Here is a 19,853-nt window from a genome sequence, read left to right on the forward strand (position 1 = left end):
TGATATTTTATTATCCTTTACTTATGAAGTGCCAACATAGTATGCAACACTATAAAACAGAAAAAGGGGCGCAACAGACAGATCCCAGACAAAGACAAGATAAACGAGAAGATGCAGCCAAGAAGGAGGACCTTGCCTGAACAAGCTTAAAGCTGAACTCAGGAATCAGAAAATATTGTCTAAATACAAGAGCCATGTGTATTCTTTATTGAATCTTAGTGTATTTTGTGTATTTCTTCCTGATTTGTGCAGTAATCCATTGTGTATTACAGGAACTTCCTATAATACAGACCAGTCATTGCTGCTCTCTCTCCTTGTGCAGGGTGACTGGTCCTGTCTCCACCCCCTCCTGTAGTTTTCTGCAGGTAGTCTGCAGTGGGCGAGTCTGCTGGGTCCCTCCCTACAATATTTGAGTTTGTAATGACATTTGATGCTTTGATGCCCCAAAGTGGATTGATATTCTTTATGGCTCTTGACTGATATATTTAAATGAAAGATATTGTCACTAGAGTTTGACTTTAAAATCTAAGCTTGGAATGATAAGTCAAACGACAATAATTGCCTACAGCTTGTCCCCAAACTATTGTAAGAAAGAAAGTCATGTCCTAGATTGTAAGCTCCAAGGAGCAGGGCCCTCCTATCCAGGGGCGGACTGACAACCCATGGGGCCCCTGGGCAATAAGGGATCATGGGGCCCCTGTGTCCTTGCCCAAACTCAAAAAAGCCTATGAAAAAGGTACCAGAGGCATCTCATGGGGCCCCTACTGACCCTGGGCCCTCGGGCAGTGCCCGAGTTTCCAAATGGTCAGTTCGCCCCTGCTCCTATCCCTCTTGTATTGAACTGTATTGTTGCTGTATTCTCTCCCGTTATATTGTAAAGCGCTGAGCAAACCGTTGGCGCTATATAAATCCTGTATAATAATAATGTTTAATTATGGTCTGTATGAGGGAAAACAACTGATCTTAACAGACTGATTTTTGTGCTGCCATCAGTCTATACTCAGACAAAAAATGTAACAAAAAAAAAAAACAAACGAATGAAAAAAATACAAAACATGTATATAAAAAAAGGGCAGGCTCGGTGGACCATTCAGTTTTTTTTATTTTCTGCTGTTACTTTTCTATGTTTCTATGTTGAGAGGATTTCTTTACTGAAAATCCAAATGATTTTGAAGACACCCCAAACTTTTCTTAAAGAAGAGTGAGAATTGAAAAAAATAATTATACATACTCACCTTTATGGCTGCATCGCTGTAATGCTGCAGCTGTCCCCTGCCTACTTTAAGCCTGAAAACTGAGGAATCACATGACCACTGATTGTTAAGTGCTCAGTCTGCTCTGAGCAGAATTGGATGAGTCGGTCACTGCTCTCTGTTCTGCTCCTCCAGTGCTCATTGGATCGGGAATGGGGGGCGAGATCAGCTGGCTCTGGTTCTCAGATCAGGCATCTAGGTGAATCCTGATATTATTGTCAGGATTCTTCCACAGCCTGGACCAGCTCTGTAACGTCCACCGACGGTGGACTTTAGCTTGCTGTCAGCTGGTTTTGGGTCACCAGAGAGCAAATAAGTGCACTCCTGTGACCCACAAGAGAAGTATGGCCAAAAAAGCTCTGACTATACTTTGCTTTTAATGTGGCCCTATTGCTCTGATTAAATAAAAGGAAAAAAACCCAAAACATTCATCCATAAAAAGATGAAGATGTCAAATACTTACCTGTTCAGTGGGTAGCAAATATATTTCATCTGGGACCACATTTCTGAAGTACCACACTATGAACACTTTAGTATGTTGTGGCGCCCTTCATTTTTAAAGGCATTGCAATACACAAAGGCAACATCCCTGTGATGCAGCATGCCACAGCGCACTACAATGTGTTGCATTAAAAGAAAAGGTTAAGGATGCACTGAAGAGCACTGGCAGCCCAGTCAAATTGCATAAACACACCACACAGGTGTGATCCTAGCCTTGTAGAGCATGTCCCCTGCTCTGCACTGTTTCACCTGCTGGTTGCTTTGTCATTCTCTCCTCTAGTGATGTATCATCCAGCTTAAGAAATTACAGTACAGAGTTGGAGACAATTTATTAAACACATTGAGAAGCAACGGATAGCAAGGGTACCGAAGCTTCACATCACAGTGAACATTAGACTTACCACATAAGCTAGTATTAACCCCTTCACCCCGGCGCCTCCCGGCCCTTTAAGGGGTTTCTGACGCCAGGAGGTGGGGTTTAGGATCATGTGGCCACCATGATTGGCTATCACGCAGTCACATGATCGGAAAGGTCCCGATCGCAAAGGGAGATCGGGACCTTTCCGCTGGATGCCGACGCAGGACGCGCACTCTCAGCACGTTTGTTTACAAATGGTACGCAAATATGTGGCCATTCAGCATCAAGGCCCAGCTGCCGAGAGGTTGGATATTTGTATACTGTCGGAGTGAAGAGATTTAACTTATTTTTTGGGATGCCTCTTCATCCATTTTTTTTTTCATGCTGTATTTTATGACAAGTTAAAGTGGTTGTAAAGGCTGAAGGTTTTTTACCTTCATGTATTCTATATATGAGGGTAAAAAAGACCTTCTGTGTGCAGTATCCCCCAAGACCCCAATACTCACCTAAGCCCCCTCTCGATCCAGTGATGTGAACTGGAGTCTCGGCTATCCCAGGACTCCCTCCTCTTATTGGCTGAGTCAGCAGTGAATGGCTGTCAATCACAGCAAATAAGCCAATGAGAAAAAGAGAGAGGGTGGGGCTCAGCCGCGAATCCATGTCTGAATGGACAAACGGAGCAGCAGGTACCCCCATAGCAAGCTGCTTGCTATGGGAGCAGGCAACAGGAGGGAGGAGTCAAGAGTGCCAGCGTGGGACCCTAGTAGAGGAGGATCTGGGCTTCTCTGTGCAAAACCACTGCACAGATCATGTAAGTATAGACATGTTTGTTTGGGGTTTTTTTGTTATTTTTTTAATCATGCCTTTAGAATCACTTTAAGGATGTATTAATGCAGGCTTGAAAAGTATCTGAAAAGTTCACTTTAAAATGTATGTAAACCCAAAAGCAAAAATGTTATATACTGCAGCTTACTGATCCTTAAATGTGATGGCTATACACATATTTAAAGTGGTTGTAAAGGCAGAAGGTACTTACTCGAGCCCTATCTTGATCCAGTGATGTGCATGAGAGCCGTGTCTCTCTGGTCTCTCTCTGTCCTCACCAGGGGTGGACTGAAAACTCATGGGGCCCCCGGGCAATAGGGAATCATGGGGCCCCTGTGTCCTTGCCCAAACTCAAAAAAGCCTATGAAAAAGGTACCAGGGGAATCTCATGTGGCCCCCTACTGACCCCGGGCCCTCGACCAGTTTCCAAATGGTCAGTCTGCCCCTGGCCCTCACTGGCTCACACAGAAGCAGGAGCCATTGGCTCCTGCTGCTGTTAATCACAGCCAGTGAGCCAATCAACTGAGAGTGGGGCCGAGCCATGCTGTGTGTGTGAATGAACATTGACCATGCACAGGAACTTGACTTGGAACCAAGCCTGTTCGAGTGCCCCCATAGCAAGAGCTTTGCTATTGGGGGCACTAGGCAGGGGGGACAGACCTAAAAAGAAGAGGATTGAAGCAGCTCTGTGAAAAAACACTGCGCATAGTAGGTAAGTATGACATGTTTGTTATAAATAAAAAAACAAACATTCACAACCTTTAGATTCACTTTAACCACATAAATGTACAGGTCTGCAAAATGTATGAAAGGAGGTGGGGGAGAGTTCTGTACTGGGGGGGGGGGGGGGGAGTTCAGTGTGAAGGGTAATGGGGGTGAGTTCTGTACTGGAGGGGAGCTTGGTGTGAAGGGGGGAGAGTTCTGTACTGGAGGGGAGCTCAGTAAGAAGGGGGGAGAGTTCTGTATTGGGGGGGGGAGCTCAGTGTGAAGGGGGGAGAGTTCTGTACTGGAGGGGAGCTCAGTAAGAAGGGGGGGGGAGCTGAGTAGGGAGGAGGTCAGGAATAAGGTAATTTTTGGTTGTACATTGGCGTGTTTTACCCACTCCTGACTCCTCTGCCCTGTGTGATAGGTAGGGAGTTGGCGGCGAGTGGTGTTATGAATGCCTGTACCTATTCTCTGTAATTTATAACATTTTTTCTTTGGATTTAAATACACTTAAAGTTCCTAAAACACTTCCATACTTCAATCACTGTAAAAAAAATTACACCTGCAGTAAGCATTGCCTAACACTTTCTTTATATTCTGATAGGGATGTAGGCTGAATATTTTAATAAATATTTGATAAACGTTTAAACCGACCAGAAAGTGTAAAATAGAGTCTAAAGCTGGACTTGTACTATACAGCTGAAGTGACCCAAGGTGGGAGCTAAACACAGTGCAGACACACTAAACAGTGCAGCAGAAAACTTAAACATGACATAAATCTTCCAGTTGTTATCACAGGCATGTACAGATATGTTGTGTGTTCTTTATGTTTTCTAAATGGTCAGTAAACCTAGAAGGCAAATAACCCAAATAAGGTATAAAACCATTAATAGTTTTATGTTAAAAAGTTGGGGCAGTTTAGTGTAATCAGAGATATTTAATGATTTCCAGTGTAGATGAGTGCAACTGCTAGTGTAATGTTCTCAATCATCTGAAACTGATGATAGACTTACAGCAGGGTGCTTTGCTAGGATTATGAGCCTGGAAGTCTGCTGTGTGTACCAAAAACAAATGGCAGACTGTTAGCAGGGTGTTAATTTGCTTTATTTTTGTGGTATTTTTTAATTCATGACGTTAAAGTACCCGAGTTTGAACTGGTATCGGCCTTTACAATCTGCTGTACAGCAGAGCTCAAATGGGAAGAGGGAGATGCAGGACAAGAAGGCAATCAGTTGAGCATGTGCTAAGAAGTGACATGCTGGTAGTAGGAGATAGGAACTCTGAAAACTGTAAGAGTTATTGTGCTTTTGTGTATTGTAAATAGGTAAGGTAAGTATGATACTCACTTTTCTATACTAGCTGCTACATAAAAGGGTCCGTCATGGTGACTGGAAGCCCAGGAAAAGCATTATAAATCCAACAGGCAACATGCTATTAGTTCTTTTAAAACTGTAACATACAAGGTACCTAAAAGGTTCACTTTTTAGGAAAAAAAAAATGCACGTTTTTCTGCAGGTAAAAAAAATGTGCATTTATTATTTTTGTCTACAGGAGCCTGGAAAACACTGCGCCAGCAATTAGTAGATCGCTGATGCCATGCAGGTCTCCTGCAGACCTGTCAGAATATCTGCTTGCCGTACGGGATGTACGAGCAAACAGATATTCTGACAGGAAGCCATGCTGTTTTCAAATTTGACCGATAGTATGGGGAGACTTCTCCCGTATTATCTGTCAGAGGGAGGGGGGTGGCAGGCGCGGCTGTGGCTATGGAATACATTACATGTTTCACCTTAAAAACGGGTGGAGCATGTAACATGTTCCCAAAGGTGAACTTACCCTTTAATTATCGTGGAGAATGCATAAAAACAGCAGATAAAATTAAACTATTACGAAAAAGTAATAATACCACTAAAAGAATGTAAGAAAAAAAGTGGAATTTTAGATTCCAGCACCAGATTTCTGGTATTAGTATCTTTAAATGCAAAGGGGTTAATCTTCAGAGCAAAAGATCCCAGCAGAGTGAAAAAAAAACGAGGTTAAGCTTACATTAGGAAGGATTACAGAGAAGAATATGTTTAGGGTTCTAGGAAAGGTTAGTGTTAGAGTTACAAGGAACATTGATGTTACAGAGAGGGTTAGTGTTAGGGTTACAGTAAGGGTTCGTGTTTAGGCTGGGGCTACAGGGAGGGATAATGTTAGGTTTACTGGTAGGGTTAGTTTTAGGGATGCAGAGAGGGTTAATGTTAGGGCTGGGGTTACAGGAAGGGATACTGGTATGTTTACAGGGAGGGTCAGGCATGGGGTTACATTGAGGGATAGTGTTAGCGTTTAGATTATAGGGAGGGTTAGTGTTAGGGTTTAGATTATAGGGAGCAATAGTGTTAGGGTTTAGATTATAGGGAAGGATAGTGTTTTGGTTTAGATTATATGGAGGGATAGTGTTAGGGTTTAGATTATAGGAAGGAATAGTGTTAGGGTTTAGATTATAGGGAGGGATAGTGTTAGGGTTTAGATTATAGGGAGGAATAGTGTTAGGGTTTAGATTATAGGGAGGGTTAGTGTTAGGATTTAGATTATAGGGAGGGTTAGTGTTAGGATTTAGATTATAGGGAGGGTTAGTGGTAGGGTTTAGATCAGGCCTTGAAATTTCCACTCTGTGTGTATGTACATGTGTCTGTGCATGTGTATTTCTGTGTATGTACATGTATCTGTGTGTATGCGTGTCTGTACATGCCTGTGTGTGTGTACATGTGTGTGTGTACATGTGTCTGTATGTGTGTACATGTGTCTCTGTGCGTGTTTGTACATGTTTCTGTGTGTGTCTATATACATGCCTGTGTGTGTGTACAGGTGTCTCTGTTTGTGTGTTTGTTGGTGGCGAGTAACTCTTAAGGCCTGGCTAGTAGCTCAGGACTTGAAATTTTAAGCCCTGGTTTAGATTATAGGGAGGGTTAGTGTTAGGGTTTAGATTATAGGGAGGACTAGTGTTATTGTTTAGATTATAGGGAGGGATAGTGTTAGGATTTAGATTATAGGGAGGGATAGTGTTAGGGTTTAGATTATATGGAGGGATAGTGTTAGGGTTTAGATTATAGGGAGGGATAGTGTTAGGGTTTAGATTATAGGGAGGGATAGTGTTAGGGTTTAGATTATAGGGAGGGATAGTGTTAGGGTTTAGATTATAGGGAGGGATAGTGTTAGGGTTTAGATTATAGGGAGGGATAGTGTTAGGATTTAGATTATAGGGAGGGATAGTGTTAGGGTTTTGCTTACAGGGAGGGTGAGTGTTGGGATAACATGAAGGTTTTGTGTTAGGGTTTGGGCTATGGGAAGGGTTTGTGTTAGGGTTGTTGTTACAGGAAGGGCTAGGGTTAAGATTATAGGGGAAAGTTCATGTTAAAAGACAAGTTTTTTTTAATCATACTTAACTAGGTGGATGCAGCATTATTCCGATGATGCATCTGTCTCCTGCAGCTCTAAGGGTGAGAACTGAGCAATCAGACACTGCTGATCACTCAGTTCTCCTTGCCACACTGAGCAGAGTGTTGACTGTCAATCACCACCATCCGCTCTGCCCCTTCCCCCCACGTTGGGCTGTGGAGGTGGTGGGAGCAGCTGGCTCAGGTTCTCAGTACATCTCTGACAGGCTGAGACATTTGCCGGTTTAGATATCTGGATGGATCCTGGATCGGCTGAGTGACGTCAGCCAACAGTGGACATTAGCTGACCCATTAGCACTTAAAATGGGTCACAGGAGTGCAGAAAGAACTGCACTCCTGTGATCCACAGGAGAAGTACAGCCAAACAAGTTTTAACTTCTACTTTAGTTTATAGGGAGGGTTAGTGTTGGGGTTGCAGAAAGGTTTTGTGTTGGGGTTTATATCAGTGTTACTCAACCTTTTTTCAGTCAAGGCACCCTTTAAAATTATGGATAATCTCAAGGCACCCTTCAACATTTTGCACAATCTCAAGGCACCCCAATCTAAAATGTAAAAAACTATTCTACATCCATCCAGTACACCCAACTTTAGAGGTGATTTGTTCTTCCAAAGCAAATACACCTTTGCACACTGGTACTAACTAGTATTCCAGTGTGTCGCTCACATTTTTGCTCCCACAATCTGCTAATATGAACCCAGTGCTGACAGAGAGGGGCAGGGGAGGGCCAAGGAAGGATGATGTGCATGCACCCGACGTCCTCCTTATCAACTGATGATGCCATTGGTTGTTAGGATGCTGGCGACTAGAAGGTCATAAAAGTGCACAATGAAAACCTGTGGCTTTGTGTACTAAAAGGCAGGATTGATCCACCTGCTGGCTTATATACAATTTTTGGGCATTTGCCAAGGCATCCCTGAAGAAGCCCAAAGGCACTACATGGTGCCCGAGCACCCTGGTTGAGAAAGGCTGGTTTAGATTACAGGAGGGTTTGTTTCAGGCTTAGATAGAGGGGTTGTGGTAGGTTTACAAGTCGGGTCAGTGAGAGGATTAGTGCTGGGATACAGGGAGGGTAAGCATGAAGATAACTGTTAAGGAGGTTGTGGTCCCAGGACGGGAAAATATGGGGGACCTTAGGGTATAGATCTTACCTCCTTAGAAGGAGTTCTGTGCCCAAAGATTCTAGTGCCCATTTCACACTCGCTAAAGCTAAAAAACGAATTCTGCAATAGTTGTCCTTTAAAGATTTTCCTATTGCTTCCTAAACTGACCAACATGCCAACTTGGGATGTGAATAATTAAATTGTCAAATTTCAATTCAACTGTATGCTATCAAATTCACAGAATCAGCTCAGTGTATCAACGCTATTCAGCAACCATTTTAAACAATATCAAAATGCAATAAAACACAGAGACGCAAAACAAATGTATGTGTAAATGTATATGCAACGGCCCCGGTAAAGACTGAAGTTTGTTGAGTAATGTTATTCAGTTGTCAGTTATAACACAAGTGCAGAGAGTAGTGAAGGGGGAGAGGGGACTTGTTTAAATCCTATAAGTGCCAATTATTCACTGAATGACCTGGAAAAAAACAGCAGTCTTTGTGCTTAACCTCTCCTCCACTGCAGTCTTTAATCTTTATTTCCACTGTCCTCTACTTGGCCTTTCCTAAAAGCTTGAAGGGTGTGACAGCTTTTTTGTGTGGCCGGGAAAGTTTAGAGAAAAATACAATGTAACACTGTGCTGAAACTTTACCTTAACATATTGAGAATATACATAATATAACAAAAAGTTAATACTAAATGTCTTGTGTACGAGTTCATTAAAGTGGTATTAAACTCAATGCAAACATTTACTACATTGCAGCTTACCATTTCTTAAATGTAATGGCTACATTAGTTTTCTTTTTTAGGCTTACTTTCTTTTGTTCACCTAGTGATCCTGCCTGTACATCTATTATTTTTCTACAGAACAAGCTGTCCTGCGGATGTAGCAGTTAAAGGGTTGAGACAAACCATTTACCACTGACAGGGGTGCTTACAATTGTCAGCTTTTATTTATGTAAAATCTTTTTCCCCAATGGAAAAAAAATCTGTTGCTCTGACTGCTGATAAAATGTTAGCTGGAGTATGGCTTCAATTTGTAAGTGTATCTAAAGCATCTAGTACACCTAACATTCCCCTCCTCCCAGATTGATAATGCTGCTTTCCAGAGGTTCCCTCTGTGCTCCTTCTTCCAGAGTGGGAGCACTCTACTACAGGAGGTATGTTACTGGCCAGATCACCAGATGAAAACAGAGGGAAAAAAAAGAAAAGAATGCAGCCACACAGCCTATGACTGGTAAGCTGCAATATACAGTGAAGGAAATAAGTATTCGATCCCCTGCTGATTTTGAATGTTTGCCCACTCACAAAGAAATGATCAGTCTAAAAATTGAATGGTAGGTGTATTGTAACACTGAGAGACAGAATAGCAATAAAAAATTCAAAAGAAATGCATGTCTAAAAAAATAATGCACTGATTTGCATGTTCAAGAGGGAAATAAGTATTTGATCCCCTATCACTCAGCAGGATATCTGGCTACCAGGTGTCTTGCATTCAGGGATCCAGGTATGACCAGAAATGTGTGGGAACACAGGCGTGGTCAGGGCTGGAGAGTTGGAATGGTCAGGCAGGCCTTATGGGTCTGTAATGCACCGTCTGATGGTACCTCTAGCAACCCACGGAATAGGATTCCCCAGAGTGTGGAGTCTAAGTCCCAGTCTGCTTGTTCACCAGGGCCCCTGATGGTGGGGATGGACTTGGAGCAGACAGGGACCAGGTCATGGTCCCTGAGTACACCCGCCCGTGGTAGAGGGATCCGCCAGAGGTATATTCTGGAGGAGAGCCTGACGTGAAGAGGCGGATGGGTCCGTGCAGGACGGATGGATGGATGGCTGAGCAGAAGCGTAGTCAGACAGGCCAGGTCGGTAACAGTGGGGACAGCGCGGTACAAGGCAACAGGCACAAAATAGTCAGATCCAATGAGGGTATCCAAGAAAAGTCAGACAGGCCAGGGATCAGGGCAGGAGAAGTCAGCAGAGGTCATGATCAAAGCAGGGTCAGCAACAAATCAGATAGGCAGATATGCAGGAACACAGGATACCCTATACAGGGGCTCATGGGAAACAAACACCAAGGCACTGACTGCAGGTCTGGCCATTGCCCAAATACACCTTCTGCAATCAGCCTCAGGTGATGGCCTGACCGCAGGAGTGAGACTCTGGCCGCCGAGAGCACCCGCTGGCCAGCACCGGCACTGCAGCCCACAAGGCATGTGAGCCCCAGCACCACCTGTGCTGAGCCCATTCCTGACACTTGCATACAGGTAACAAGCTGAGATTAGAAGCAGTATTTTAAAGGGAGTGCTGCTAATCTCATTTTGTTACCTGTATAAAAGACACCTGTCCACAGGAGCAATCAAACAATCAGATTCCAAACTCTCCACAATGGCAAAGACCAAATAGCTGTCCAAGGATGTCAGGGACAAGATTGTAGACCTACACAAGGCTTGACTGGGCTACCAAACTATCGTCAAGCAGCTTGGTGAGAAGGTGACAACAGTTGGTGCAATCATTCACAAATGGAAGAAACACAAAACAACTGTCAGTCTCCCTTGGTCTGATGCACCATGCAAGATCTCACCTCGTGGAGTGTCAATGATCATGAGAACAGTGAGGAATCGTCCCAGAACTACACGTGAGGATCTTGTCAATGATCTCCAGGCAGCTGGGACCACAGTCACCAAGAAAACAATTGGTAACACACTACGCCAACAAGGATTGAAATCCTGCAGTGCCGCAAGGTCCCTCTGCTCAAGAAAGCACATGTCCAGGCCCCTCTGAAGTTTGCCACTGAACATCTGAATGATGCAGAAGAGAACTGGTTGAAAGTGTTGTGGACAGAGGAGACTAAAATCTAGCTCTTTGGCATCAACTCAACTCACAGTGTTTGGAGGAGGAGGAATGCTGCCTATGACCCCAAGAACACCATCCCAACTTTCAAACATGGTGGTGGAAACATTCTGCTTTGGGGGTGTTTTTCTGCTAAGGGGACAGGAAAACTGCACTACATCAAAGGGGTAATGTACTGTCAAATCGTGGGTGAGAACCTTCTTCCCTCAGCCAGGGCATTGAAAATGGGTCGTGGATGGGTTACAATCTCTTTAACACCACTTTAAAGTAAACCTACACTTTGCCCATGAAGAGGAGAGCAACAACTTCATATAAAAGCCCAGGTCCAGCTGTGGCAGCACTATTCACCCTATCTCGGGCACTGTCCCTCGCAAACTCATCTGATCATCAATCAAGTACCACTCCTTTTCGAATGACATCCAGAATCATTGAACCCACTTCCTGTTAGCCAAGGTCATCAAGGGTCAACCCTGGACTCATATGAGAATGCTACAGACAATGGTGCCATGTTATTACAGTATGCGGCACTAATTTCTGCAGTATTCAGGATTCCCACCTTCAAAGGAAAAGGAGAGGAGGACCTGTGACATCACCGGACTGAACCAAAGACACCTGGAAAAAGGTTATCTTAGAGGTTCAGGAGGGGACAGGGGGAGGGACAAACAAGTGGGTGAAGTTGGGCTTTAAAGCTGGCCACTGCAACAGTTTATACTTTTTTTCCCTTTGTTCCTCCAATGCTGCATTCACCACCAAGATCAAAGAGAAGATGCCCAATATGACCTGTAGGGCTTGTTCACACTAGCTTTGGTCTGTTCAGTTTGCTCTACAGAGAGCATTTGAATGGTAGTGAGGAGGCCATGTATCGCCTCCTCACTGCTTGCTGTAAACCTTTCAACCCTTCACTAGCACACGTACAATGTATGTGGTTCCCTTGAATGGGGCGATTTTGGTGGGTGCTGCGCTTGCTAAATACAACAAGGAATATCATTCCTGCCAGGGCTGTAAAACAAAGCATTAAGGCTGCAGCATGTGTACAGACCTGCCCGCTGCCTCTGCAGCCGAACGGAGTAACGGTTGGTGGGTGATAAAAGCACGACTCAACTGCATGATTTTATTACCCCCCCCAACCTAAGTCTGAGCTTACTGCCTAAGCAGCCTATTGTCAAAAAGCAGCTTTTGACACATGGGAAAAAGTTGATTGCTCTATACCTGGACGTCAGTACCGGGAAAAGTTCGTCTGGCACCCAGGGCAAGGATATGGAACTGCACCCCCTCCCCATGTGTTAATGCATGCCATAGAATGGGTTTACTGCCATGTGTCCATTCTCCGCCCCCTTGCTCCGCTTCCCTCTTGCCCACCCCATTTCTCGGTTCTGCTGGACGTACTGGGTAATTCTGTTAATTTCTGACAGCAAACAAAGTAGTGGGGGAGCAAAGGGAAGGTGAGAATAGGCTACTGCTGGGGATTGCATTAAAATGATCAAGGAGGATGAAAAATCTAGTAGATCATTTGTAAGATATTAGCAAAAATAAATCAACTACTGGGGGTTTTCACTGGGGATGAAGTAGATCATAATGGTGACACCTCTTCACTGTGGATTCAAGGAGTGGAGAGGATAAAACAGTTTAACAGAAAAGGGTATACCGTATATTTTTGCAAAAATGCAAAAGAGAAGTATCTCTCAGATATTCATTATTTGGACTAGAATTGCCTGCAGTCTATATCGCAACCTGGTTGTGACTAATTTTTATCAATAGATATCAGTCAGGTCTAGCTTTTACTTGTTTCACAGAGTTGCTCTTTAAAGTGGTTATAAAGGAAAACATTTTTTACCGTAATGCATTTCCCACATTAAGGTAAAAAAACATGCCACTTCTTTTTCTGCCCCCACTCCCTAAACATTTACCTGACACCTCTCATGATCCAGCGCTGTCCCCACCAGCAGCCCTGCTGTCCTGTCTTCCTGGATTCACAGGCTTCAATTAGAGCAGCGGGAGCCATAGGCAAATCCCATGAGGAGAGAGCGGGGGCAGGCCAAGCCATGCATTGCATGTCTATGGATGCACACTGCTTGTCTCAGAAGCACACCCATGTGGGTGCCCCCATAGCACACAGTTTGCTAAGGGGACACTACGAGGAAGAGGTAGACAGCACTGGCGGGGGACCACCAAAGAAGACGTAAGGTGATTTTACTATAACATTAATGATCACTGGCTGAAAAATTGGTAGATTTTAAAGGTACACTGGTAGCGTGTGAAGATGTGTATACTGTAGCAGTAATCTTAGCTGTAACAATCCAGCACATGACGACAGAGACAGGCAAGTGCACAAGCAATACTCCTCAACCCCTCTGCGGCTTTCGACACAGTCGACCACCCCCTCCTCCTCAAAATATGACACTCCCTTGGTCTCAGAGACTCCGCTCTCTCCTGGCTCTCATCCTACCTATCACAATGCTCCTTCAGCATTACCTCTAACGCTACCACCTCCCCCTCACTCCCCCTCTCTGTCGGGGTCCCTCAAGGCTCTGTCCTCGGGCCCCTTCTCTTCTCCATCTACACCTCCTCCCTTGGCCAACTGATACACTCTCACGGCTTCAACTACCACCTCTATACTGACAACACGCAAATCTATCTCTCGACCCCTCGCCTCACCCCCTCAGTCTCCACCCGAATCACTAGCCTACTGAACGACATATCAGATTGGATGTCGCTCCACTTCCTTAAACTGAACCTCAACAAAACCGAGCTCCTAGTTTTCCCCCCGACACGCGCACCCCCGCCCCCACTGACTTCTCCATCACGTCCAACAATGCCACAATCAGGCCCACCCCACAAGCCAGAGTACTTGGTGTCATTCTTGACTCCAATCTATCCATCCAGCCCCAAGTCCAATCGCTAACAAACTCATGCAGACACCACCTTCACAACATCGCCAAAATACGCCCATTCCTAACCCCAGAAACCACTAAACAACTCATCCACTCCCTCATCATATCACGATTCAATTACTGCAACTCCCTCCTCACTGGCCTCCCTCACCACAGGCTATCCCCACTTCAGTCGATCCTGAATACGGCAGCCAGACTCATCCACTTTACCAACCGCTCCATTTCCGCCACCCCCCTCTGCCAATTCCTCCACTGGCTTCCAATTGCACAACGGATCAAATTCAAAATGCTAACACTGATGTACAAAGCTGTCCATAATACTGCCCCAAACTACATCACCGACCTAATATCCAAATACCACCCAAAACGCACTCTCCGCTCCTCACAAGACCTCCTTCTCTCTAGTTCCCTGGTCTCCTCCTCCCATGCCCGCCTCCAGGACTTCTCCAGGGCATCACCCATCCTCTGAAACTCCCTACCCCAATCCATCAGACTATCACCTACTCTCCTCTCCTTTAGGAGCACCCTGAAAACCCACCTATTCAGGGAAGCCTACCCCGCCCCCTGCTAATTGCCAATCTCCTCCACTCTTCCTAACACTCCATCCCCCACAGCTCCAAGGAGCAGGGCCCTCGAATCCCTCGTGTATCGCATTGTATTGTTATTGTACTGTCTCATGTATTGTCTCCCATTGTAATGTACAGTGCTGAGCGAACTATTGGTGCTATATAAATACTGTATAATAAAAATAATAATAATTTCAAGGTTTTCTTCACCACTTTTATAACTCCAAATGGTCATAAAAACATCTTCTGTCATGTGTTGCTAAAGGAAATAAAATAAGATCCAGCATAAAACACTGCAAGTCAGGTCTGGACATTCTTGTTTAGTTCAGCAGCTTCCCTAAAGCTCACCATGCATTACAATTTCAGGTTCTCGTTTTTTCCTTGGAGTCAGCCTCCCAAAATCTGCTGTACAGCAACACCCAGACTGGGAGAGGGAGGGCAGTACTAGCTGTCAATTAGGCATGCTGCATGGAAATGTTCTGACAAAGAACAAAGTGACAGGAGAGGACCAGTGATTAAAGGGATGATATTACCAATTCATTGCTGCTCCTTCACTGTCCAATCAGCAGGCTAGAGGTAGGGAGATGACACCACTGTGCTACCTAACTGCAACAGGGAAAGTGGTGTCACCCCCCTGGCTGTGCCATGTAAATCTCAGGACTGAATGGATAGACATACAAATCCTTTGGCAGATAAAGCAGCTCCCATATAGTCTATGTAATGTATCTGTGTATTCAAATGTTTGTCTGGAGTTTAGATTCAATGCCTGTGTTTACTTCACCAACTAAGCACATGGCAAATTAAAATTTCACACATTATTAGCTGACATTTTTATAAAAGATATCCAGAACAATGCCTATTTAAAACGGATGTTGCATATCAGGGATAAGAGAAGTGTTTCATTATATGCTGTTCTTTAACATAAAAATGTGTCAGAGAAAAATTGCAGTGAGTTTTTAGCATTTTCTGAGAACACAAAATTTAATGGTGTGAATTCAAATACGAAATATCTTAAGATGGCAACAAAGGAAGAAAATGGAGAAAAAAAAGACTGCAAATGCAAGATGAAGAAGCTAAAATCAGGCAACCTATCCATCCCTGCTACTTGCCAAAATGCATTTGAGTCATTAAGGTGAAATTATGGCTGTTTATTGGTCATTTTTTTAAAAGGACTCTTAAGGGTTAGGGAAGTTCCTAAACTAACCCAGCCTGCTCTTCTTCCAAAAAAAAATGTTATCTCTAATGCTAAGTGTAACCCTAAGAACTCCATGCCCCTTTCACACCTTTCTAGCATGTTGCAGTGTGTGTTACCACACATATGGAAATGAGAAGTATTTTGTGTTTTAACTTTTTTTTTTCAGGGGACAACATTGCAATGCACAGATGGCTACCATCTATGATTTGTGGCACACTGGTGCACACATGTTGGAATGTGTTTGCAAGCTCTGTTGGGGTTCTGTTCAAACTGAATAGCACCACAGTGCATCCCACCACCAATCAAATGGAAATATCCATTGTGGTAAGGAACAACTTAATGATAAACCTGATCCTGGAGCTAACCGTAATCCATTGTTTAGACATGTGATTGCCTTGTCATTGCCCTTACTATGTTGATCTCATTGCTTTGTTAATATGACACCAATCTAGGAGCCTGCTCCTAGCTTATAAGGGAAATATTTTTTCAAGTGATTGTAAAACCTAAACATTTTTTGACCCTAATGCATTACCTGCATTATGGTAAAAAAATATCCCAGTAACAGCATCGCCCCCTCTCCCCCCTTATACTTACATGAGTCCTCACTTGATCCAGTGCTCTGCCCATCTGTAGCGGATTTGCTAAAGCAGTGGGAGCATTTACTTGTGCCGTTTTCAATAAAATTCTATGGTGCAACCCTGGTCTACATGGGACATACTGTAGGAGCCAAATTAGTAACAAATATATAAATCCATAAAGTCCAAACTACTAAAATAGTCCATAAATTAATTATGCACCATGTAGGCAGCTCCACCAAGAAGACTGGAATGGATCTCTTCTGTATTAACAAGAGAGAAGACAAGGGGGTGCCACTAAGTGCAGCATTTGAAACACTTTATTAAAAACATCAGTATTGCGATCACATATGTAGATGAATAGTGCACTTGTAAAATGAAGCAGGCCTCAATAATGGATCCACGAGTCCATCGGTGGCCGTGTGGAAGACAGAAGCCAGGGCAGGGTGGTAGCAGACCACGGTAAACCACCGCTGTAGGAAGTCCTGACAGACGCAGGACCAGAAGTAATGCTGGAACCACCGTGGAACGCACGACTAGACGTGACATCAGGAGAAGGAACCTGAATTGCCAAAGTGACGCGTTTCGGAGCACCAATCAGCTCCTTTCTTAAACCTGATTGGCAGAGGGGGCTGTGTTTTAATATATCGGTATAGGGGCTGGTATGGGCGTGGCCAAGGGACATTACCGACTGGCATTCACAATCCGGATATCATTTTTATCATTCTTATTATTATTAAGGCTTTATGTGATTATTGCAAAAAAGTAAATATTGCGTATATATATATTTTTTTTATATTAACGTATGGGCTGTTGCTCGGGTACGGATGTTTTCCATGTATATTGCTTCTATATGTGCTGGGTCTGGGAAAGGTATCGCATCTGGATTGTTGAGGCCAAAATGGGTGAAATACTGACAAAGGCACAATTACTGTTTTCATGGCAGATAGATAAATCACCATCTTCATAGTTAAGAAGTCAATTGTTGTTGGAACAATTACTAGCTTTTGCAGCTCCCTTGGCTACCATCCATACAAGAACATCTTGGAAAAAGATTTTTGGTTTAATTTGCTCCAGGGCATTTGAACCTTTCTTGGTCCCTGTTTATAAAGACAGAAGCTGTCCCAGCCTTTTGATTCATGCACAAGCTACTTCTGACAGTGATGCCAATATATCCTGCTATCACAGTGACATATAGCTTTGTATGGGCCCTGCATATCTGCTGAAGAATTCCTTCAGGCTGAAAACAATTAGGCTGTGTAATTTTCTGCTGAGTCTCCTTAGATAAACCATGCAGAGAAAGCAGAGCAACCGGTGTAACGCACTGCGCTGTCAGCCTGGCCTTTCTGCTTAATGTCAATAGCACTGCGTATAAAAGGTGACTAAAGTGTGTACGAATGTTGATCTTTGAAGAAGGCGTGCCTACAGTCAGACACACATCTACTATTTCATCCACTGGGTCAGCCCTGGGGAGAGAGGGCACATTCAAAAATGTTCCTGCCAAAAACCCCAAGCTTAATGCATTTACTAGCTTATGCGGCACTGCAGCCACTTCTCAGCAGACTGTAATCCATAATCCTAAAATGGAACTGCAGATCTGAAGATTGTAAGGCTGTTTGCCATCCCGCACTTTAGCCCCCATCCTCTTGTGGATTCATTAACAATGGTTATGTTTATGGAATGTTTTTGGCTAAATAGATTATAGATAGAAGCTTTTCACAACAAGGAAGCAGCTGAATGATAAATGACTTTGGATGTAGATGGATCACTGAGAATGACGAGCACCGAGTCTTCTGCCAAACCTTGAATGCAGAGCATCACTGCCAAGATCTCTGACTCAGCCAATAAGTGAATGGCTTGTATTCACAGTGAATAATTTGTTCTCTTTTCTCCACTGAAAAGGGAATGAATGGTGAGACAATACAAATGTATTCTTCGTGGTGGGAATTGAAATGAGAACTTCAGCACTGCTCAACACGAGCACTAATCCACAAACCAACATGCTGTTCAAATAAGTCATAGTGCTGCTTTTAATGATGTTCAATGCAGTTTATTGATTCTAAATGTAAAATAAACACCCAGGGAAAAAGATTGCCTTGATACAGTACAATATTGGGGCTGCAGTGTGGGCCAACACTGCAGAAGAAAAATATTTTTTTTGGGGGGGGGATACTTATTTCAGAAAATTGCTAAATGAACAGAGTGGCCAGGCAGTGATAAATTCAAACAGAATTCTGGGATGTGTCACTAGATTGGTCACCAGCAGGAAGAAGGAAGTCCTGATTAGCCTATATCATATGTATCAAACACAAGGCCCGCAGGCCGAATCTGGCCTACCAGGCCATTTCATGTGGTCCTCAAACCTTTCCTACAGCTTCGGTACCCCCTTGTCTCCAACCCCACCTTGACTCAGCAGTCAGCAGCAGAGCAGAGGACAGAAATCTTCCTTCAGATTCTGCACCTCTCTGTGCAGAAGCAGCACCCCCTCATCGCCGCCTCCCCTGATTTTAGCATTCAGCAGACTCCTATGGTCCTCCTCCAGACACTGCACTTTCTGCTTCCCTTCTCCATTCCCAGCTTCTTCCCAGCAACAGCACAAGGTAATATTAGTAATATTTGGTAATACTTGTCTGATGATTACAAAAAATTAACAATTATGTATTATGACGAAAAGTAGATACATTTAAATAATTGTACATATACAACCAGCCCTTTGAGGGAAAACATAATGCTGATGCAGCCTGCAATGAAATTGAGTTTGACACCCCTGGACATCCCAGGTCTATGTAGATCTTTAGGTATAACTGGGAAGCACAGTGGCTTAGTGGTTAGCACATCTGCCTTGCAGTAAATGGGTCATGGGTTCAATTCCTGACCATGGTGCCTTCTGCATTGAGTTTGCATGTTCTCCCTGTGCTTGTGTGGGTTTCCTCTGGGTACTCCGGTTTCCTCCCACACTCCAAAGACATGGTGGCAGGTTAATTGGATCCTGTCTAAATTGTCCCTAGTATGTGTATGTATGAATGTAAGTTAGGGACTTTAGATTGTACACCCCTTGAGGGTTAGGGACTGATGTGAATGTTCAATATATATGTGTAAAGCGCTGCATAAATTGACAGCGCTATATAATTACCTGAAACAAACAAATAACTAGATGGGTCACCAGCAGGAGGAAGGAGGTCCTGATTCCTCTACAGACCTTTAGTCAGACTTCCTTTGGAATACTGTAATGGTGTGAACCTCCTGCGCTTCTATTCCTAAATACAATAAACTACTAAGAGAAGCTGCTAACATCTAATCACATACCAATGATTTACTGAATACAATACATATATAAAATGATGTAGCACTACTCACATCCCCTAAATAAATACATACATATGAATGTAATTAATTAAAAAACCCGTGACAAACTGTGTAAACAAACACGATAGTGAAATCAAACTGGAGCTAAAACTCCATACACGTGTTACAATCTTAAATCAAATAAGTGAAAAAAAAAACAGTGAAACAATGCACATCCATGCAATGTGACACATACACTAAATGACACAAGTGATTATATCCTAAGCAGGATATGATGGACTACCATT

General features: G+C 43.6%; 1 protein-coding gene across 11 annotated transcripts in view; it reads right to left on the minus strand.

Moving 5' to 3' along the window:
* Nucleotides 1–19,853, minus strand: part of ERC2 (ELKS/RAB6-interacting/CAST family member 2) — a 1,463,345-nt gene that overhangs the window by 728,837 nt on the left and 714,655 nt on the right. The gene's annotated exons all lie outside the window — the stretch shown is intronic.

This window comes from Staurois parvus, unplaced genomic scaffold, assembly GCF_062004578.1.
Source record: "Staurois parvus isolate SC_StPar_1 unplaced genomic scaffold, SC_StPar_1.0 ptg000282l, whole genome shotgun sequence".
Classification (NCBI taxonomy): Eukaryota; Metazoa; Chordata; class Amphibia; order Anura; family Ranidae; genus Staurois; species Staurois parvus.